Source organism: Ruditapes philippinarum, unplaced genomic scaffold (genome assembly GCF_026571515.1).
Source record: "Ruditapes philippinarum isolate M1 unplaced genomic scaffold, ASM2657151v2 ctg270_1_1_1_1, whole genome shotgun sequence".
NCBI lineage: Eukaryota > Metazoa > Mollusca > Bivalvia > Venerida > Veneridae > Ruditapes > Ruditapes philippinarum.
Genome location: NW_026858176.1, coordinates 104,651 through 128,906, shown reverse-complemented (window position 1 = coordinate 128,906; position 24,256 = coordinate 104,651). Strand labels below are relative to the sequence as shown.

Here is a 24,256-nt window from a genome sequence, read left to right as displayed (position 1 = left end):
AAGGGAACAATACCAAACAAGAGATAGTTAAATTTGAGTAAGAACGAGAGGTTTGTGAAAAAGACTGATAGGATCCGATGAACAATTAAACATGGAAATTGGCAACATAATAAAATTATATACTCTAAATAAACGAGAGCTCATTTAAGTCGTTGCTTTGACTGTGATGGTTTTGTTAAAATCTAAATTGACTCAATTGTTGACTTTCAAGCTTTACTGGTGAAGGAAACAGCCCGCCTGTGTCTAAAATGATCCACGAAGGTGTGCCTAGCCAACATAACTGGCTGTCTGAAATAGCTGAATAGCTAGCGGAAATAATCCAAAGTCCCTGACGTTATTCGAACCCACAACGTTTGGTAGCAAGTAATTTTGAAATTGTGGGCTACCCGATATATATTATTTATTATTAAAACGTTTCTTTATTCAAGATGAATGCTTGCTTGGTCATCAAGAAGCTTTTGTTGGTGACGGAAAGGAAACAGTTAATGATATCGCAACCACTGACACTCCTGACACTGACACTCAGACAGACGCAGTGGCACCTGATGCTGGTGATACAAAACTCCTAGTGGAAGCGTTAGGGAAATAGCAGGACATTTGGAGAGAGAGAGAATTGCTGACAGATCTGCTCATTTCTATGTTGTCAAAGACATCCAAGGATGGCTACATCAGAAGAAAATATGAATAAAAGGTTGACTACTTACATATTCTTTATACCTTAGCAATATGAATTAAAGCTGTCTAATATACATGTACAACCATATACTATTCACATGGTTACTTTGAAAAAGAAATGAAAGGTTTTAACACATATTGTCTGGTCTTCATTTCAAAGTCCATAATTATGTCCATGTTAGAAAAAATGAAAGTAAACACTTTTTTTCATATTTCACAGTGCTTGGAAACATCTTAAACTTTCAAAGGTGTTCGTGGATATTTATTTATTTATTTATTCATCACCTTTATATAATTGGTAATAACTTGTAAAAAATGTATTAATACGTTCACAATTCATCAAAACTAACTGAATAAAGCCAATTGCATAGCGAATCAAGCGAATCAATATGCACTATGTTTGATGAAACAAACCCGGAAATGTATCTTAATCTCTTAATTTGCAGAAGAATCAAAGACGAAGTCAGCGTAGCAGAAAAATGATTTTCGACTTCAGATAGCAAAAATATCATGCTACAAATATTGAATCAATAAACGTATTAACTTTTGAGACTTCGTTAAATATTGTGTTTTTTTCTGCTCGATAACTTGTGTTCATTTTCATCATTTATATATCTTAAAGCGATATCACATCTCTACACTTTGCTAAGTTTCCAGTTTATTGGTTTAGCTATTTGTCCTTATAATATACAAAACATATGTATATGTGCCTGTTTCCACTAATGTTGTCTAAATAAAACTTTTAGGTTAGAATATCTTTTACTTCGATTCTTTGTCAACTAGAAATAAACACATTCTGAAAACATGATACGGCATGTTACGCGAAGGATTCAATGAGAAGGGAAAACAGAATATTTCCTTACTGGTTCTACAGCATTTGATTGTGTTTTTTAGTATTTTCCTTCTTATTTAAAACTGGAATGTAGCAATCTAAGATAAAAAGATAATGCAAACATAACAAAAAGGATCATTGTTGGTGAAAATATATTTGTTTGAAAGAGACGGTCATGCTCTTAGCATGAATCTCAGTTACTGAATCTGTCATTGCGAACAGTGCCGACCAAGATTAACCGCCACCCCCTTTAGATATATATAACATGGGATATAATTAATAGCGTATATTTGAGAAATTATAAATTGCACTGTTAAACCATATATGTTCTATACATGTTTAATTCAAAGTAAGTCACAGGAAACCAGGTTTGACTAGATTTTAGTGTGTTTGTATTGTTATTTTATCAAATTTAGGAGCTTTTGGCATTGCTGTAAGGTAATTGATATTCAACTCAACAGGAAGTTATTTTTAATGCTTTTTTCACCTTTTGTTCGAGTAAACGCGTAGCTAAATAATTCTTTTATGAAGAAAGGAAGACACTTTCTATTTATTGGACTGTCCCTTTGTCAGATAAATAAACTGTTTAATGAATTTAGACAAAAAAATACCCAAGAAGTGATTTAAATTTGTATTTTCTTATTTGCCGCATTTGCAGTGTCAAAACTGTAATATAAACTTATCAAAATAATTAACATTTATTCAAATTATTTGTAAGAAAAACAAACCACATCAAATATGAACCGGAAAAATATAACAAATTATTACAATATAACTCACTCTAGCCTTTGTTTCAAATGGCTCTTTTAATGAGATGTAAACAAACCACATGTGATGTCTTTTTTAATCAATTCATGTATGTTCTCAAATGTAAAATGAAATGGTTCTGTAATCGTTAATTTATTGAGTTAGAATAATCGTAACATGTCCAGTATCAATAAATACTCATTTGCCTGCGTGAAATAACGAAATAAATACAGTTCTATTCATGTAATTGCAAGTAACAGTATGGTTGATTTAATTGATGCATCGCGTCAAAATCTACTACATGTATTCTATGACTCGACTTTGATCGTTCATGCCTGAAATATTGTACGTTGTTAAGCTGAAATGTTTACAGTATTTGATGCGAACTCCGTTTACAAAATATTCTGTTGTCATATTTGGTAACTGTATTGATTCATTAATTAAAGACAGTAAAATAGCTAATTATAAGCATGCTTTAGTAAAAACGGGTGTGTTTTCCAATGCTTTCGATTTTAGCTTTTGTGAGATGTTTTTGTAAAATGACCCTATCATGAACATAAAAATTAATACAAAAATTCATTTAAGTGTCCTACTTTTTACAGTTTTAAACACAATGGATAATAAAGTTTACGAGAGTTTTTTTTTTTTTTTTTTTTTTTTTTTTTAGTGTGAGAATATTTTTATATGATAGAGTATATTTATATATTTGCCAAAACTTCTGGCCTATCAATGGACATTTGTTGCTAATATTAAAAATGTTCTTTCTTTTCTCACCGACCGATATCAGTCATTATGATAAGTTAATGTGGTAGCAAAAGCTGTCAACAGTGTTTAGTCACTTAATAAATTGATAATGAAGAGCAATTCATATCTAAATACCCGTTTGTTTAATTCTGCAGCATTGAATTCCTCAATAAGTACATTAATTGCCTTTAGGTAAAAGGTTAGGTTGAAAGGTATCAAATAAAAATAGAATGTTAATTATACTCTAGAAATGGTCAGCACTATATACATAATATAAAAGGTAAAAAACATAAATACTCGTATCAACAAGGGGTTGTATGATATATTAATATATCAGGATTGTTAGGTACATGTGTTTTATCATTAATTTACTTATCAAAAAGATCTTTGTAATCATGACTAGCTATAGATTCGTACTGGACTATCTCGACCTGATATATATTGCGATAACAAATATCAATTGACTCACAGAGAGCACCTTGAGTATTCTACTAGTAAAATGATATTTACTTAAACATCATAATGTAAAACTTTTTTTACTATGGTCTTCATGTAAATGTTATGACAATATTGAACGTTGCTATAATGCAGTATTACTTCTTGACTTAATAATATCTAATAAGATTTGAATGAAAAGAGGTACATAGAATCTCTTATTAACAATGCAGAGAGTTAGAAATTTAGAAAAATTATTTATTATGTAATGTAAAGGTAACTTTAAATTGATTCCATGTGATGTAATTTGTTCTATTATTTGAATTTTTATCGTATTCGTAAATTAACGATGCACGCCTTCACAATTCACTTATTTTATTTATTTGTGTGTATAATTAATACTTATACCCTTGTCTAGTATATACTAACTATTAACTGTTACTTATTTATGACAAACCATACGACTTGCCTATCATTCTCATCCTTTTCCATTGTGTAAAAATATTTTGTTTGTTATATATACTTTCGGTATAACCAACATATGGTTATTTTGTTTAAGTGTCATCCATACGATGCTATGCCGGTGTATTTATGGGTCGTTTTGCACCAATTGTACGTGTTTTAAACCAAAATTAGGCAAAAATGGCGTCCCCTCGACAAACTGTACAGAAGTGTTTGCATAAATGGCAATGAATTACATCGTGTGAGTGTAATAAATCGGAAGAATACATATGTTGGCTACAGGCTCACTAGGTGTTTTCCGTAAAACTTGAAAACATAAATTTACCGACAACAGAAAACGGCCATATATATCCACCGCTTCTGCGACGAATACTCCATCGCCGCTGCGATGGATCCACCGCGTTTGCGAAAGCTGTGGCCAGTCTGCTGATTATTTACTATTAAACTATATAGTGTGATAAAGCTTTACAACCGTGGATCTTACATGTAACGTGTGTATGTTTATTTGTATAATCAACAATTTCTATATTTGTATTTTAAGTTTCCGTTTCCTTTTTAATCAAGAATGGACATGCTCTTGAACTCAACATACGCATGCGCAAAAAAGAAAATCATGTTTCTTACTTTTGCGACTTATTTATCAAAAAAATGTTCAGGTTGTAGTAAAGGGACACCATGACGCTAGGTTTGCTATTATTACTGTTTTCTTATTATTGTTTGCTGAATACATTTCTGAATATGTCAAGAATAATTTTAATCATTTATCCCTACAGTCAATAAATTATGATATAACATTTTCTTTTCTTATGAATCGTATCTATACTTCACATACTATTTAGTATTATAGATATAGATTTACACTGCAATGTCGAGTGATTGCGCTAAACATTTAAGAAGTTATTTGATAATTACAGTTTTTTGTCACTTATATTTAGATAACTTAAGTCTTTTGTGGAAAGGAATTCACGTAAGTCACATTTGTCTTGTTTTCCAGTCCACGAAATATATCAGTGTGATTGTTTATGCTTACTATATATATTTATGTTGTATAAATTGAATTAAAGTATTGTTTAAACTAACTGAAGTCTAACTTTTCTAATAATGGACAATTTTTTAATTAAAGTGAACTGTATATCCATCATTCACCACATAGTAGTTTCTAGAGTTCCGTTTCGACTTGTACTCTTACTATTAAAACACATAATGCCCCAAAAAACATTATTGTTATTTTTTTTTATTATTTAGAAATGTCAAACTGTGTTTAATGATGTTTAAATAATGAATTAAGAGCATCCTAGATGTTTAAACTGAAAAAGCAGCCTTGGACATGTAGTTATGTATCATAAAGGTAGCAAAATGTAAACAAAGCAGTATTTTGACTTCCATAATTATTCACTATTATAGTTATACCAGTTGCCAGCAGAACTGAAGATGTAAACGATAGTTCATATTTATATAAATAGCATTAAGTATAATGAGTATATATTTTTGTGCATATAGGAGTATAATGAGCAAATGAGTATATGTTATTTGGAATTCTTGTAACAATATACCAAATAAGCAGTTGTTAAGAAATAAAATGATAACATTTCTGAGTAATAATTGGCCATTACAGTGACTCACAAGTATGCTATGTAAAAACTTTACTTATTTGTAGATGGCACGGACTTCTATATATACTTGCTGTTATTGTTTGTTCTTGGAAGAGATTAAAGTAGCTATCTTCTTACCGTAAGACTGGGAGGGTTACTCTGTCATTAATCTCAATATTTCGACTGCTTGACCAACCGAGTTTACACACTGATATTTCATATACATACAATATTTGAAGTTTAAAGAAAATTCCTAAAGAAATAACATACAATGTAACAGTAAAAAAAATAAACATTAACCAAAATCAGAATTCGGACGTCGATGAACAGCTTTTTATTTACTTTGTAAAGTCGAGACACAGTGGCACACTGAAAACCTATTTAAATTTGACAGACTTTTTATACCTCATATCTATATTTATATCACGCCGCAAATCATTAAGTGAATACGTGATTGTGTATAGTGATACAATAGTTCGATAATATTGAGGTCATATTTTTTTTTAAAATACAACAACCTTTTAAAGAATGATAATTGTGAAGCTAAGGAGGAAAACTCCTCAGTGCATAAAACAGTAACTGCTGTGATATGGACTGTGGAGTTGTCTCCCTTAGATGTAAAAAATAAATAGTCTCTTGTAATTCTTTTAGAATGGCTTTCATGTATTTAATGTTTGTGTTTAACGTTTTATGTGTAATTTAATGTATACATGTAAAGATGAGCCTGAAATAAAGAAATATATACATCCTGTTTGAAAAAATAATGTTATCATGTGAAGTACACGATCAGGTCGTTTAAAGCTAAACATGTATTTCGTGGAAGGACTTGTAGTAATGAGCAATAACCGAGACTGAAATTTAAGCTTTATATACACACTGAAATGTTCAGATGGAAAATTATTTTACTTCCTGCAAAATACTTTAAAGGCCCGCCGTACCCTAGGAACGGACCTGTTTTATTTTCATTTGTCTCAAAATCTTTTTATTCTTTGTTGCCAAAATTCAAATAATCTAACCGATATTTGAACTTTGCTGATTTTTGGTAAGCATTCACACTTAACTTATTTTGAAGCACTTAATGGGGTATTGCATGGCATGAACATGCCAATTATAAAAAAATGATTAAACTTGTATGAATAACTTTGCAGTATTTGTACCGACCATGTCAATACACGTAGACCTATTTATCAAATATTTTAAAAAAAAAACTGCACAGTTTTTTTTTAATTTCAGGCTGAATAATATGCTTGTAGAATCTATACGGCAGGCAGCAATACAAACCACATGCTGTGAAAAAGACGGGAAACCCAGAAAAAAAACCTGAAAAAGCAAATCATCGACTCGGAAAACGGTGATGATTTTACAGACTACAAGTAAATAAAGTAATGGACGTAGTTATGGTAAAACATTTTTTTTGCTTGCCGATTTACAAATGTTTCTCAAAAGACAAAAATGTAACTTATAAAATAAATTTCAATCAGATCAGGAAAAGCTTCGATCGACTTTAACGTTTCCGTAAGACAGTGTCCGACACAACAAATACGATGGCAAAAACTGGTCAAATATTAGGAAATATTATTCGATAAGACAGGACACTCCTTGAATTTTGACATTTACTTTTCAATTAATAAAATAATAAATTAAAGTTTGCCTCCATAACATGAATCATATTTTAAAACGCAAACAAAAACAAATATCCGGATATCCAAATATACGGATTTCGGGCCTATATAAGCAATAAAACGGCCGCCGCCCGATTTAACGACTTTTACAACATCTGCGGATTTGACGATTTCGCAAACGCCGGACGATTTTAAATCTAATACTTTGCGTTGTCATGAATCAAATTGTCACCGGGCGATAGTTTGCCGAATTGATGTTATTGATATCCGGACGGTGTCTGTAAGATTTAAAATGGATCGGAAGGTCGCCGCGTGGGCGCAGGGCGGCAAAGGCTTGGCAAGTTATTATGATATCCTTTTAAGAAATGCCAGCAAAGAAGGCAGTTGATAGAGACAAGAGGATGGCCAATGCTCACAATTGTAAATTGCCTTTTCCTTAATAATAATCCGTGTAGATATTCTTGCTCGGGCATAAACTCATGCTAAATCCAAAGGAATCCATATATACATTTGTAGGCAATTACAAAAAAAAACTCAAGCCGCAATTACAAGAATCTTTAGCTAAGCGATCGCCGTACGACAAAACGAGGACGACCTGGTGCCCGTGCATGAAAAGTCCGGGTACTGGGCAATTATCGTTCGTCTACTGGTGCCTATTCAACATCGGGCGCCGGCCGGGGACCGGGCGATGTTTGGTCGGGTGCCCTTAAAATCGGACGGTATTTTGTATCAAAAGCAATCGTCGGGTCCAACAAACATCGCGTGATCAAACGTATAGTGCTCCAATTCGGTCACCTTTAAAACGAATTTGAGAGAACATTGACATAAACGACACAATCAACATTCCTGCGATATCTTAAATTGCTTTTTATGTGAAAAATAGAGCTATACTAACTTTTTGTGTAACACTTAAATGTAAGTCACTTTCTGCTGTAAAAGGATATAATAACAATATAATGAGAAATATATTAGGAAGGTATCGGTTATGATATAAAAATCAGATAACTCTTTACATGTTTAGTTGTACGGTTAATGGGATTACTTCCCTCTACTTGATATTCATTAATGCTATGTTATTTTTATATTGTAGAAAAAAATTAGAAGTAAAACAAGGAACAATATTGTGATAAAGGAAATTAAATTGGATTTGGATTTTACAAGTATTCTTGAAATAATTAAATTGTGCGCATCACAAAAATTTAACTTTCTTCAGAGAAATAAATTATTTCTACAGCTTTATAATGGATTTAAATGGTGTAGCCATACCAACAAAAAACTGCGACAGTCGGAACCCTATGGATGAGTTCAAAAAGTTCAGGCAGCATGCAAAACTTATATTTAGTGGCGTGTTAAAAGAAGAGGAAGAAGATATACAAGTTACCTACCTACTTGTTTGGATTAGTGACAGAGTTTGTCAGATATATAATACTCTGACATTTACTGAGCTTCAAAGAAAATCAATAAAGGCAATTTCTGATGCAATTCAAAAACATCTACAACCGAAATAAAATTCTATATTCAGCAGATAAAAATTTTACAATGTTCGGAAATCGGAAACAGTTCGTGAAAAACACAAAAGGTGAATCGTTGATCGGGATATCACAGTCGCATTAATATGCACAAACACAATTACGTGATATGATGACTAATTCCAATATCATTGATTACATTAATCATAAACGACAATCGGTGTCAAAACATCATGATGAGACAGGAAAGAATCACAATCGCCAACCAAGAACAAAGCAGCAGATAACAAAAAGTGGAAATTGTGGACAGTCACATCAAAGAAAAGATTGATGTCAAGCTGGAAGAAAACAAAGCAAGAACTGCCATAAATTGACAGTGACACTGAATTTTGTATTGGTATAGTCGATTCATCCCCAAAGGGGCAGGTATTTGTTGATTTACAGGTTGGCTCTTAATGTCGTTTTAAACAGTTTAACCTTGACACAGGGGCATGCTGCAATGAAGACAATTTTTTGTGTGTCTCGGAGGTTAAGTATTCTGGTCACATCCTCTCAGTTGATGGATTGAAACCAAACCCCGAAAAATGTAGGGCTGTCCAAGAGATGAAAGCGCCTAAAGACAATTCTGAGCGCTAGACAATATTTGACATGATAACTTATCTATCTAGATATGCCCCAAACTTGTCCGAGATCATTAATCTACTCTCAGAAATATTAAAGAAAGATATCATTTTTCAATGGGATACTCATCAATCTCGAGCATTTCAGAAACTCAAAGACATACTTACTGAGTCCAGGCCCAGTGTTATCTTCGTTTGATCAAAATGAGGCACTAGTGCTTCAGTGCGACAGTTCGCAGAATGACCGTACAGCTACTTATGCAGCTCTTTTAATGCAAGATGGAAAACCTATAGCCTTTGCAAACAAATCCTGACAAACTCAGAAAGGTTATGTGCCATGATTGAGAAAGAACTTCTTGCCATAGTATTTGGCATGACAAAGCTCAGACAATATATTTACGGTTGGCACATAACTGTAGAAACAGAGCACCTACCCTTGATCAGTGTTGTCAAGAAATACCTATGGAGTGCCCCAGCAAGATGACAAAGGCTCTTATCAGCGTTTCATGGTCATCAAATTAGAGCTTAAAATAGAAAAACCTTTAAACATCTACTACAGAACTAAATGATGGATGATCATCAAACTTTTTCTGTTCCGGTTTTTTTTTCAGTCGGTCGACGTGCCTTTAAACTGATAGTCCATGCTAAAAAGATCTACTCGAGTATTCCAATGTGTGACGTCACACTACACAGATAACCTTATTTTGCGTATTATTGATTAATCGCTTGCTTATCTACTGTTACTATCTAAGAAATAGTAATATTATGTAAAGATATGTCTCAAAATGTGATTTGTAAAATAAAGATATCGACTGTAGAGAATGATATCTTTTTTATGACATTACACTTCATCCCATTTGAAACCAAAACAATCACATAATGTTATGAAGAGTATACTTTTTCAATGAAGAAAAATGATATAGTGATGTATTGCGATTGTATTGCGAAACTGTTTTTTTTCTCTAAGAATAAGTGAATATAGAAGTGTTGTGTATGAATGCAAGGTTAAGATTCATAGCCCTAGACAAGACAAAAGTAAAAACAGGCGTAGAAGAGTCATATCCATTTTTAAAGGGACTCCACTGAGGTTTAAAGGTCTAAAAACATAACATTTGAATTTCTTTCATAAATGAGCTGGTGCACTTAATCAGTAATATATGCAAAGAGAGTAAAGAAATATATACTTTGAAATTAATTGAAAATCGTATTTTTATGCTTTTCTTAGCCTAATTTGAGTGAAAAGCGTTAAAACGCTTTTCAGTTTGGGTCAGTTTTTCACAATTTGAATAACTATTCTGGAAAAACGGTTTGCGCGAATGATTTGAAATTGTGCACAAAGATCAGGTCTAAACCTACATCAATTATCTGAAAAAATAGTTTCAGTCCCATCATGTCAAGAAACCTCAGTGGAGTCCCTTTAACGTTCAAATTTAATTTGAGGGATAGAAATATTGCCTGATATTTCAAGAAGATAGCATGTGGTAAAGAAAAGAAATATCATAAGTCTGCTTCGATTACATTTTTAATCTTGAAACTGAAATAATACGAAGGTTGATTGATAAATTGTTTTGACGACTTGGAGGAGTTATAAGTGATGCCCCTTTATTTTATACAGTGAAAAGATGCGTTGCGAACTTAAAACATGGCTGGCTAACGAAATTACGCAGGCATCCAAGTTTGGCCAATGACATTGTTAAGTTACAGAGATATATAAACTTATGTTATAGGACAGACTACAGTCATCTGTGCCTTGCCATTTTTCAGAAGATTGTGGTGTAACTATGGTTGAAACGTCGATCATTTATTTCTCCAAAGAGGCTAAGTAGATGTTGAAAGCACCTTGCCTCAATATCGCAAAGAGGGCAATTTTTTAAAATGGTCCATTTAACTTGTCATTGAGAAAAAATGCAAACTTGTTAGATTTAGAGATATAATTATTTCATTTAATGTAATTAGTTCCGAGCCTTTTTAGGACGCAAGTTAGTGTATTTAAACATACAAGGTAACAATTTACATACATATCCGAAGTATTGGCTCATGAAATTAGTATCATGACTTTATTTTCTGACCAAATGCCGTCTAAAATCTGCTTTACTTCATGTACAGAGACGAACTGAATATGAAAAGATTTTTCATTGAAAATATCGAGAACAAAAGAAAACAAAATAAATAAGAAGTTATCAGGTAGCCTCAGTTCACGATGTTCAATACGTGTCCAATATATTATATGATCCTTGATGTGTTCAATTGCTACATGTATTATGTTTTTTAATGTTCATAATAATTATACATGTTTGCATATTAATCAGGTATTTAAAAATATATTTGCCTACCGTATACACTAGCTCATCTACTTTCAATGAAACCGACTGTGCAACATTTTCTTTCTTCTTTTTTTTTTTCTTTCTTTCTTTTTTGCATTTTCGTTTATTATTGGATGTCATATATTTTACCATTCTACATTGCAATATTCCGTTTTTTAGTCGCAGACATGATTTCTTCTAAATTAATGTTTTAATCGAGAATTTTGTGCTGTAACTTGCAATTTTAAAGTCCATTTACAACTAATAAACACACGTTTAAGCACATTCTATAGCAGACGATTTGATGATATCATGTGACTTTCATTTACCACAATAGCATTTAATTTAAACGGTGGTTGAATTCATTGAATAGGATACCCGCTATATAAGTGCATATGCATTGAATAAAAATGTGTTGTTCATTTGAAATGAATAAATAGATATTCGACCCGAAAAAATGTTTCTTTTAAATATTTCTTTGGTTTATTCATTATTCAAATTATAACTAATTCATTAATTAAAATAATAAAGCCTGCAAAAACGTTTCTATTTTCAGCCTCGTGTATAATATAAATTGTAAGAAAGCAATTTAAAGGAACTTTTTGTGGTTAATAGATTTCAACAAATGAAGTATTAAATCATGTTAAATAAATATAAATGTCGGATAACAAGCGTAACACGTTAAATCAAGTTAATTTTCTGAAGGAAGATCGATAACATACCAGTATATTATTAACAAAAATGATTTAATGATAAAACTTTGCAAATACACTCTTTGAATGATTTTAACAAGACAAACAGAAACATGTTATTCGTCCTCACATTTTTTTCTGATTCATTCGTTAATATTATCTATTCTAACACGACCCGAATTTTTCCCTATTGAACATAGAAGAACCGAAAGTGTGTGTTATTATGCTATAAAATCACTGTTTGACGTTCTATATTTAGACATGTGACGTAATCATTATACACGTGACGTAACCACCAAAAATGTGACGCGCTGACAATAAGTACGGAAACAAATCAGGCGCAATTTAGCTAATTATAATGTACGGCAGCATTAATTTGTTGATGTCGTGTTAGAATCGAAATAATATATCCAAATCGGTGATTTTATTGCTTGATAACATCACTGTTTGTCGTTCGGATGCGCACCATTATATCACTCGGGCTACGCCCTCGTGATATAATTCCCCGCATCCGAACTCCAAACAGTGATGTTATTGAGCAATAAAATCACAGTTTGGGATATATTATTTCTTAAATAATCCATAAATAGACCAGCCGATATTGTTATGAGTTGTTGAATTCTCATTGGCAAATAGGCAAGCGGCTTATTGAACCGAATCGCGAATATAGCAACGTTGAAACTGTCGATACAAACTATTTAAATTCAATCAGGAGAGGCAATATACTGAACTAATTCTTTAGGAGAATAGTGTTACAAGTTTTCCTGGACCAAATGTACCACTTAAAATTCCTTTTAACATTTGAATTGAAAACATTTTAAAGATGAACCTTGTGCATAATTTCATACCACTTGATTTAAAACAATGTAAATGGATTAAAGAAGATACTTAACCGTAAGTAATATTACATTTTAAAACGTATGATAGTAACATAAATCTTTCTCTATCAGTTCAATGATATAGTACATGTACATTTGTAGTGTATTTTCACATTTTTAACCAGGCATAATCTTTTTCATGGAATAACGGATGTCATGTTTTTAATTGGGTTTGTGAATTGGGATATTCAAATACATTTTTACGTTCACTTTCGGTTTCCAATGATATACATATAGAAGTACACACTATTAGGCTAAGTGTAAATGGACTAAAGAAAAGTTATTTCTGTTACTATTTTATGAAGGACCGCGATGTGTTCTGACGGATGCCAAAGTCAAACAGTAGATCAAATTATAAGATTTTTGGTTCAAACCTAGCGATGAAATTTAATAAATGTACTGGAAATATACTTTTTGACTTACGAATATTAAAAAAAAAACACAACCACAGAATTTGTTACCAAAACATGGTACCAGTTTATCTGTAAAACTGAAGAGATAGGGTCCTTTCTTTATCGATATAAAGAAGTCACTTTGCTTTATTAGTATTCAATTTTAATCTATACACGTTACCAGACAATATATAACAAAAAGTCGAACAAAACTTACAAAACAATTACAGATCAGTTTTTTTTCCCAAAAAAAAACATCATTATAGGCCTTGTAAAGCTGAAATGTAAATCGGTCAAATTAAAGGGTGTGTAACACCTTCAATTTTAATGTGTTTCCTGTGGGCGCGGAGCTATTTGTGTTTACTATTTTTTTATTTGTCCTTGAACCCGATTTTTATCAATTAATCCTTTCGATTTATAGCTAAAAATAAATTCGGAAGCACAATATCCTTTCGATTTATATTATGTAAAGTCATTTATTGGTCTCCCCTTCGGTGATTCGCTGCATGTCATATTAATGAATGAGAACGGGAACAAAGTTATAAAAAGATATGACCTTAACATTGAGAAAGTCCGAAAATCTATTTATATAAGTGAGGGGTGTCCGTGGCCGAGTGGTTAAGGTCGTTGACTTCAAACCACTTGCCCCTCACCGCTGTGGGTTCGAATCCCGACAGGGACTTTGGATTCTTTCATGTGAGGAAGCTATCCAGCTAGCTTACGGAACGTCGGTGGTTCTACTCAGGTGCCCGTTCGTGCCTGAAACAATGCATGGAAGGGCACCTGAGGTCTTCCTCCACCAGTAAAGCTGGAACATCGCGATATGACCTATACTGTGTCGATGTGACTTAAAACCCAAAACAAACAAACAAACAAACAAACAAACAAATTTATATAAGTAGTTTAATTAACCGCTATGGTAATTGAACGAACTGGAGAGTTTTGCAGAATGAAATGCAAACATATTCAACCATAAATTGCACCCTTTATAACTTATCGAAAGTAAATTAATAGCTCCCCTGATTATTTTAATCGACCCTGTTGTTCCGAATTTTTGCTATTAGAAGTTGATTCCATTTTGTTTGAAGGCAATCGGTTTTATGGTGGTTTGAGTGGAACGTTGATTTGCCGAATACTGTATTTTAACAACGGAAACTTTCGTCGAATTGTTATGGGTTTATAGGAATGTAAACACACTGGTGGGACAGACGAGGATTTTGAAGCAATTCAACAAAATAGTGGATTCATCTCACAATAAATCAATTAACAATAGCTCTTTATTTATAACCTATGTCAAGTAGTTTTTTATCTTTGACTGGCATGAACACGATGTTAGTGAATTTCCTCATACCCTATGATATCTGTCTGAAATACAGGTAACAGTCTTCCATTGATAAATAATGTTTCAATATATCAACATGCCATGCATGAAAGGTGAGTAGCATTATAGGTGAAAAAGAAAATGCACATGTTTTGATATTTTTATTATCTTACTGACTAAAGTAATGAGAAACAGAACAATGTTGCACTACTGTCATGTCACATAACATTTAAAAGTCTTGCAAGTCTTGTTTGTATTGAAATTAGTTTCCTTACCAAGTAGGCATCAGTGGAAGCATTTTTTTAATTTAATATCTGGCCCCTCTGTCATGGAGAGTGCATACGATAGTATAATTATGCAAATTTAAATGATTTAAAAAACATCGTCAATAATGACTAGTCCTCAATCTAAATAGAAAATGACTTGTGTGCAGAAATGATTTGGTATGGTATCTGTAATGAGCGATTTTTTTGCGCGGAGCTTCTCAATTGCTGCATTGCAACAACATTTGTGCTTGTTTATTTATAGAATAACCTTATAACGAATTCGACCAGACTTCACCTATCCCAGATTCCAAACATTGCGGATTTGCTGCGTCCTATGAAGGTTACACAAAGAATAATCGCGATATTCAAACATGCGTCAGAACAAATAAACATTTTTTTAGAGTAAACTCAGCAATTTTCCTTTTAAAAACTCATCGATTTTAAAGATCTTTTTACGACGCGATATATATTGGCAAATAAAGAATTCAATTTAATTATTGTTGAAATCGTCCATATAAAAGCAATTTTATTATAACATATTATATATAAAATTCTATATAAATTTTATAACATATAAAATCGAGGTTAATTATCAATCTGAAAAAAGTCGGAACACGTACTTAATAATGCACATTTAGATTTCAGTTAATCTAATTTTACCCTTTATTCGACATGACTGTGATGCCAAACATATTTTTTTAAGTCACATAGATATATTTAAATAATTTTTCAAACTGTTGAGAAGTATAGATGATGGTTGAATAACACACATTTTGTCCGGTTCCTTGTAACACATGGAAATGCACGTCACGTACACTATTTGTCACTTCACAAAATCAATAAACATTGATCAGATTGGTATAAATAAAAGTTACTTAAATTACGATTAATCATGTTCATAGTTTTAAGTAATTAACCATGTCATGATACTAAAACGACCCGGTTGAATGATAAACTAGCTGGCAAATAACAACCGGTCATGTGTCAACCTGTTTGACACTTACCGCCTTGTCAATCCATTTTCAAAGGAATACCAATTGTGTAATAATATGTAATACATGGGTAAAAAATGCGATCTTTAACACGCTGTTGTTTTAATTTAAATTACTGAAGAAAACGTCACCTAATGATACCTTGAACAGAGGACTTTTGGTCGTTGAATTATAAGTCCCGCTAATTTTGTATATCTATTATAAATATCAATTCACGTTTTAAGTACTTACCACTTCAATTCATCCCAAAATTTCTTTTTTCTTGGTGGCATAACTTGAAATCACCCCTTTGAAAAGCCTTAAAGTACACTTAAATGTATTCTATCTTTATTGAGCTTTTTGCCCTACGCAGAATGCGCATGCGCGAAATACAACATACGTTGCTATGGAAAATATTATTCTAAAAGGGTCTATAATAAGTTCAATGAAATCTTACACGTAACCTTCAAAGATTATTTTAGGTATATACATTACGACCAGTCACATAGATATAACCACTTATTAAAGGACACTTAAATACGTAACCTTCAAAGATGATTTTAAGTATATACATTACGACCAGTCACATAGATATAACCACTTATTAAAGAACACTTAAATGGCATGGGTCCAAACAATTTCTATGATTCTAAAAAACAATTATTTCAAACTATTCCGCGCGAATTCCATTGTTTTAGTTTAGTTTAGTTTAAACAAGTTTATTCTACTTCGGTTGTGTTGGAAGCTATAAGCTTATTGAAATACTCTCGAATCCATTTCTGGAGCCAGCTTGTACTAAGTAATCAAGGAAACAACGGCTTGTGCCTGACAGGGTTTGAACCCACGCGGTCAGCAATCCTTTGATTACTAGTCCGGCGCGTTAACCACCAGACCAAAAGATATGAAAAACAAGATCAACAAGGAAAGGCGGCGTTCAATGACAGCTATCCCCACACGATTCAGCAACAAGAGCCAGTGGCAAGGAGCCCAGGAGGATCCCAAACCAAACCAGGATACTGCTTGGGAGTTTAAACCGGTTAATGGTGCACCAAACGTCACTCTTAGCCCCACCATGTTCCTATAAACGAGACAGTGTAAATAAAATGAATCCACGCCAAGTGAAACTTTAACATTTGTCATGGTTACAAAAGGTGAAATAAGTAAAACATCGAAATGCTCATGTAGAAACATACAAAAGAAAACACAATGACCATAATAAAAGTACTCAAGGCCTTAAAGAAAGACAGTGCAACAAGAAGATCACCTATAAGGGACCGACGAAGCAAGACAGAAGACGAACATTAAGGCAATTCAGTTCCAAAGGGCTTTAAGAACTGAACGGTCTGCCAATTAAACCACATTTTACAGCTTTGGCAACAATTATTGAAGAAATAAAGTATCATTGTCATACCTTATTATTTCAAAGCTTAAAAACATCAAGTAGTCAATATATACATGTTACATGTCATACATGATGAAGGACTTTGAATCCGTTTTTTTAAAATTTTATGCATAGGTGATTAAGAGTCACCTGTTATGAAAATATATTGCCTCTAACATGCAATTTAAGTTTCATTAACTGTTAAGTTACCATAAATTTTGAAAAGATGTTGTCAGATTCATATTTATTATTTGGTTTAATACAATAACATTAATATTATTTCCAAAATTGAAAAATAATGTCACAAAAGAAGCAATTTGTCACTACATGATTGTAAAATACGTATATTACTCACGTTTTATTAAGTTTTGACCATTTTTCTCATTTAAGGGCACGAGAATTTGTTTACTTTGGAACCATACGAACTTTTCATGGAAGGATACGCGCGTGTAATATCGAGGGTTCTATAACAATTAACGTATGGACACATCTTCGGGTGTTTCTAAATTCAAAATTCCACCATTTTATATCTAAATGTTGGATTCTGATTAAGCCGGTACAAAGTGGAAGAAATCGATAGGTTGAACTTACCAGTAGCGTTTATGGACAAACTTATCAAACAGAGACTGAAACATTTTGAATTTTTCCTCTTCAAAAATCGCCCATTCAATCAAAGATGTTATATTTTCGATTCTTGAGGATAGTTCAGCAAAGCATTACGTTCGTTTGTGTTCGTGGTATTTCATTTAGTTCTTTTTGAAGTTTGGTGATTCTAGTGTACGTCTTTATATATTGTATGGTAATCCTTAGAATATGTTGTCTGTCTTTAAAATTTGTCTTTTCACGGCTTACCAGTGATATGGAAGCTAGAAAATCTACGATCTTTTAAAATTCCATTTAATTTAGTTTTTTCGTTTATCGCTCACATATGTTTACTTGGGGACGACACGCCTTTTTCGTGGAATGGTGAGAATGGGTTACATTGCACGTTACATAATAACCGCAACATATCTGCGGTTGTTTCCTGGCCCAAAAAGTATCACTTTTATATCAAATGGTGTGTTCTGCTTAAGCCAATGCAAGGGGAATTGGGCGGTAGCTTGCACTTAACAGTACTGGTCATGAACAGGCTCAATCCAACTGAGCCTACAAAATTTCAATTCTGCGGTCTTGGGCATTCTATATGAATTTCGTTCTTCTCTATTTAATAAAATATACTTTTTATTACATCCAAGTTGAAAAAGACAAAGTGCGATGGCTATCTTTAATTTTAATTCCACAACTCAATATGGACAATACAATGGGTATATTCAATACTAGTATTCAATTGTATAGCCTTTTATGTACGACTTCTATATCATTCAATCAAAATCGAAGTTAACTCTCCACAAAGGTTAATGTGCGTGAGACTTTGGCGTAACAAATTATTATACAATATTTAAAGGGAAAACCTAATAAAATGTTTCGTTTTCTAGGAGAGTAATATCAAATCTTAGATAATTACTTACAAGTTTCTGCTACGTTAATCAAGGACTAAGAACTATATTAACACAATGTTTTAATTCTTTTACCTGTATACTATCAAAATTGTTGCTACTTAAGACACCGTAGACATGCTTCTTAATAATTGAATACTCTAAAATCCAATAAACATATTTTGAAAAAATGACCATTGTTTGCATGCATTATATAATAGTAAACAACAACATACACTTTCAGTGTTGTTAAGTGTTATTTTCATGACAACGTAACTAAGACCCAGCTGCAACATCACATTTATTTCCAATATAATTTACGATAAATTCTTGTTTATAATTATTAATCATAATTGTCTTAACATAATGTTTTTATAGTGCAAATCTTTGCTTTGAATATAAAATTGAATTTAGTAAAAATTCTTTGTGTATGTAGCGTAATTTTACCAATTTATCGATACGTCTGTTCATATGTCACCTTTTCAAAGACAGCTCTTTTCGACAAGCGTGTTTTTGTACGAAATAGGAGTGAAATCAAAGAATAAAAAAAGTCATATTACAGTATAGTTGAAATATACAGGCCGAATATAACATATGAATAAACATAAAAGACAAAATTGTTGGTATAGTCTGTGGACTTATCTGATGTGTCGATTATGATCTTAGTTAAGCCAAACTAATTATAGATTTTTTTAAACGGAACATTATATGTTTTGAAAACTTACTGTCAGATTACATTAAACGTTTTTTACAAAAATAGATATTATTGACTGTAACGATTTGGGTTCAATTAAAGTGTGGTTAAATATGAAGGGGTACACAGACATTGTGGATATTAAGTTTGGCGCAACGCCTGCTTATTATGAAACACATATTATAATATTTATTTACTCAAGTCTTATTATTTTACTAGTGTATAATGACACATTTTAACCTTCAAACTTCAAATTTTAACCTTCAAAGTCCTTTTAAAACCTATTTGATATTATTAACAGATACCTCAATGTCATTCCTTTGTTATAGTTTTGCTTTTGAATATTCTAAATCGTTTCAATTTGCTGCGTTTAAGAGTTTAAAGGCAGCGACTGAAATAGCAACGGTTTACATACTTACGTGATCTATCATTCACGGTCACCCGAAGACAAAGTGTTATGTACTTATACCAGACAAAATTCAATATTTGTAAATAATTATATAATAGAATCGCATGAGGTATTATTTATTAATGACACGCGTGCGTTTTCTTTTCAAAATCGTTGTCATTGTTTGTTGGCGTTTGTGGTTACCAACAATTTGTTTACCTTATACCATAACTACCAATGAAACATTGACATTGAGAACATAAAATATTATATAAATTGATCACCAACGTTTAAATATCCTTTGATAACGTCTCAACAAATAGATATTGGTTATTTTGGTTTAAACCATTTATTAGCAACAAAGATTTTATTTGATTACAACACTTTAATATTTAAATGTCAAACGTGCAAGACTTATTTTAAGTTTGTACGGAAAACTTTTTTGTGTTTGACGGGGTCCCGTTTTAATAATACATGGCGCTTCCATCTGTTTGTGAGCTTGTCAACAGATATTTGATTTAGTACAACTTGAAATCATAGATTAACGAGGTAATGCGACATTCAGCGAACGCATCCCCAAACAAAACACATATGTTTGAAACAAATGTCGTTCATTTTATTTTTTTTATTTTTTAAGACAAACATTTTAATTTTAAACACTACACTCTCTTATTTTGAAATCAGTAATGCATAATTATGGCATTGTAACACATCTTGATTAAATGATCAATACACTAGGGTCGTCACGATCCATAACTGCATCAATGTCAATGCCATTCTTGTGCATATGATATTGTCCTAGTGGAGTTACACATCCTTAGTAACGTTTCCGCGGTGTTTGAGTTCAATTATTTCACCGTCTTCGAAAATATATGTTTTAGGTGTATAAGTATAAACCATACATTATGCGTACCTTTCGAAGATGATCTTCCATTATAATATCAAAAACTTCCAAGAAAACCAAGACCATCATTTATCAAGCTGCCAGAACATTCTATGCCTTCACGATACGGATGGCCCGAATGGGCAAGATTGCGATCACAAACTAAAATGCTTCCGTTGTAAAGACATTTTTTTAGTTTAGCCCCTTTGGTAAAATGATCGACTGTCTATTGACATATTGTTAAACCCAGAAAAATGGTCGGATCTTTCGTAAAAAAATCAGATAGAAAAACCACACATTCCGCCTGATATGCTTCTTATCAACTATCGAAGTCTTGTAATTGAAACATGTTCTAAAATAATAGTGTGTAGTCAATCCAGTTAAGGTATAAGGGTTTCTGTTCTGGCTGTATATCTTTATGCATCAATCATGGAAGCCATAATAAAATTATGGACAATACACGGGTGGTAAAAGTGACAGTCTTTCAAATTAACCATTCCTAATACTTAGCTTTCCATGCTGTAAGTACACAGCTTTTTTCCCTGTAGAATGTGATGGGGCATAAATCAAATGTGTTGCTATCATACCACAGTAAGAATATCCTTCCGCCCTTTACCTTTTCATGCAGACAATAAATCGCAGCTATTTTATCAACATCGTCAATTTTACAATTTGAAATATATATGCTTTGTCTACTGAATAGTGCCCCCCTATAATAGTTGTCCAAATATAAGCATTCTTTGGGAATTAAATTATTTATAGTCATTGAATTCAAGTCGAAGGACTGCAAAATGTGTAGCTATCTTACTTGTTCAAAACAAGGCTCTTATCTTATCAAATAGCCAATGAATTATTGCGATTTCAACAATAAAAAATGAAGGCTGACTCATGATTATTCGTTTCAAAAGCATATTCCTTGCAAAAAAATGTGATATTTCATGTTATATTTGTGTCGCTTGAATTAAACACGAACATTTAACGAATATCAAAATGACTAGTCTTAGTCTCTTGTCTTTTGCTAAGTCTTTAGACAATACATCCTTATTCATTTTTTCGATTTGCATAAAATTAGACAATAGAGACATATTTTCAAAACTGTTCTTTACAACATTATATCATTTTTCAACATTTGTTAAATTTAAAAAATACTACATTTGAAAATAGCATCCTGCACTTCAATTATGTGTATGTGATATAATAATATCTTATATCTAACATTACAAAAAAATGTAATTCTCAGTTAAGTTTTTGTATTGTAAATTGATAATAAAGACATTTAACATAAAGTGTCCGGGATATGATTGTACGGCGTGTATAGATATAAATACCTTTCAACTTATTTGGTGCAGAGTACATTGATTAACTTTTATACTACATGTACTACAAGCATACACACGTGATAAATGTCTCATATTTACGAGTACTTGCACTTATTTTCAATTTAAATGTAGACTTTTGGAGGGTTTGTTCATCCATCTTTAATTTTAATTTTAAATTATTACTAGTTTGTTATTAGAAAGTGTGTCTTTGTATAGCTAAGCAAAACAGAAATTAAATTTTAGCTTAAATCTTTTTCCTTCATTTGTTAATTCTTTGTATGAATACAAGATACATACCGAGGAAATTTACATGTTTTCTGTAATTTGGTTCGTTATAACCAAAATTCGTTATAAGCGAGTATGTATCAAGCGATGTGATTTAATATAAAATTAAAAAGGAATCGGCCAGGGATGTCATATTTAGTTCGCTATTAACGATAATTCGTTATAAGCAACTTCGTTATAAGTTGAGTCGACTGTATACCCTTTACCCGGTTTGCTTACAGCTAATAATGTAATATATGTACTAAAACATAATTTATAGAAATTACGTTAGTAAATACCTCATTATAGATATCGCATTTCTGTTTTGCTTCACTAAAAATGTATTTTATGAACATAACGGCTGTTAGTTCAGTCATTTCTTTTGAGTTACTGTAAAGATAAACACGGTATAAAAAGTAGTTGTATTCTAATTTGCAATGTTTTTTTTTTTCTCAAAAAATATGTCTATTGAAAAGACGTCGTGCAGAATCTTTCATTGTTTAATTATTTCTTACTGGCAGTTTGAAGGACATCTAATGTCTTCCTCACTAAGTTTAATTGAAATGAATTATATCTATAAAAATGCTTTTATTCAATTTGGATTCCTGTAAGCAACCTGTAGAGGAGATCACGAGAACTGATAAATAGGTAAAAAAAACGCTTAACCTTCACCTATATACAATTTGAGTTTTCTACTTATTCATTTTGACATTCAAAAAAACTATGCTAACATAATAATGCTAAATTATTGTAAACAAGAATTTGACTTAAAATATATAAGAAATACAATACTTTATAAGCCTTTTTAGTTACCACTGGGAAGAAAGCATAGCAAAACTAAAAATAAGAAAGGTTGTATACTTGCTTTTAATATTTTATGATAATTTTTTACAATTATCTCTGATTAAAGATATTAAGTCAATGCTTTCAGCGGTTTTCCGTCATTATTTTGACAAGCACGCCGACGTTTTCGTCAAAAGCAACAAGTAGATTGTAAACAGAAAAAGCGATTCAAAAGCATGAATAAAAAATGTGCCTTCAAAAGTATTTTGTCTGTAATTGACATGGCAGACATGAAAATTGTAAGCAAATAATTTAAAGTTTTATATTTCTATCCTTGAATACGAACCAAATTAGCCCCTCCTCAAAATAAAGATAGCGATCACACTATTTATGTTTCATGTTGGTTGTAATGAAAGAAAGTATGAAATGGAGAAAGGCGTAATTCGCCATGAACACAGAAACAGCAAAATTGAAATCAAATGTTCTGGTTCAGTTTAATTGGACCTGTTCATGAATAGTACTGGTAATTGTATAATTAATAAACGACCACAGATGTGTTCATGTGGCGATTACCATGGAACATACAATCTTGCCCATTCGGGCCATCCCATGTAAAATGGCGTAACGTTTCCATGTCAAATATGCTTATGTCTGAAGAAAAACACAATAAGCACAACGATATACAAAAGCTGTCAAAGGAGACAGCGAAGCCCGAATGAAAGTAAAGAAATAAGGAAGTAAGAGTAAACATAATATTTTAAGGAAAATTCTTAGTTTAGTTCAAGGAGACATAATAATTATTCCATAAATATATGAACCTTGTCACATAAGAGATGATTGATGATAAGGAACATATATTTGTATTTTATTGTATTCAATTCAATTCAATTTGTTTATTGTATAATAAGGCCTCCGGCCCATACACAAGTATAATAATACACATGACATTTTCATAAAGTGCATTAATGTATAGGTAAGTAAATACAACAATGTGAACAATTAACAGAGGTTCATATATCGCCATTTTGTCTATAGTACAACATAGTAT

At 31.9% G+C, this 24,256-nt stretch overlaps 1 protein-coding gene across 1 annotated transcript in view; it reads left to right on the top strand.

Moving 5' to 3' along the window:
- The first annotated feature begins 12,923 nt into the window (after nt 1-12,923).
- LOC132752419 (uncharacterized) overlaps nt 12,924-24,256 on the top strand; it is a 35,782-nt gene continuing 24,449 nt past the window's right edge. The window contains exon 1 of the mRNA XM_060742741.1: nt 12,924-13,087. The gene's annotated coding sequence lies outside the window, so the exon portion shown is untranslated. The remainder of the gene's footprint in view (nt 13,088-24,256) is intronic.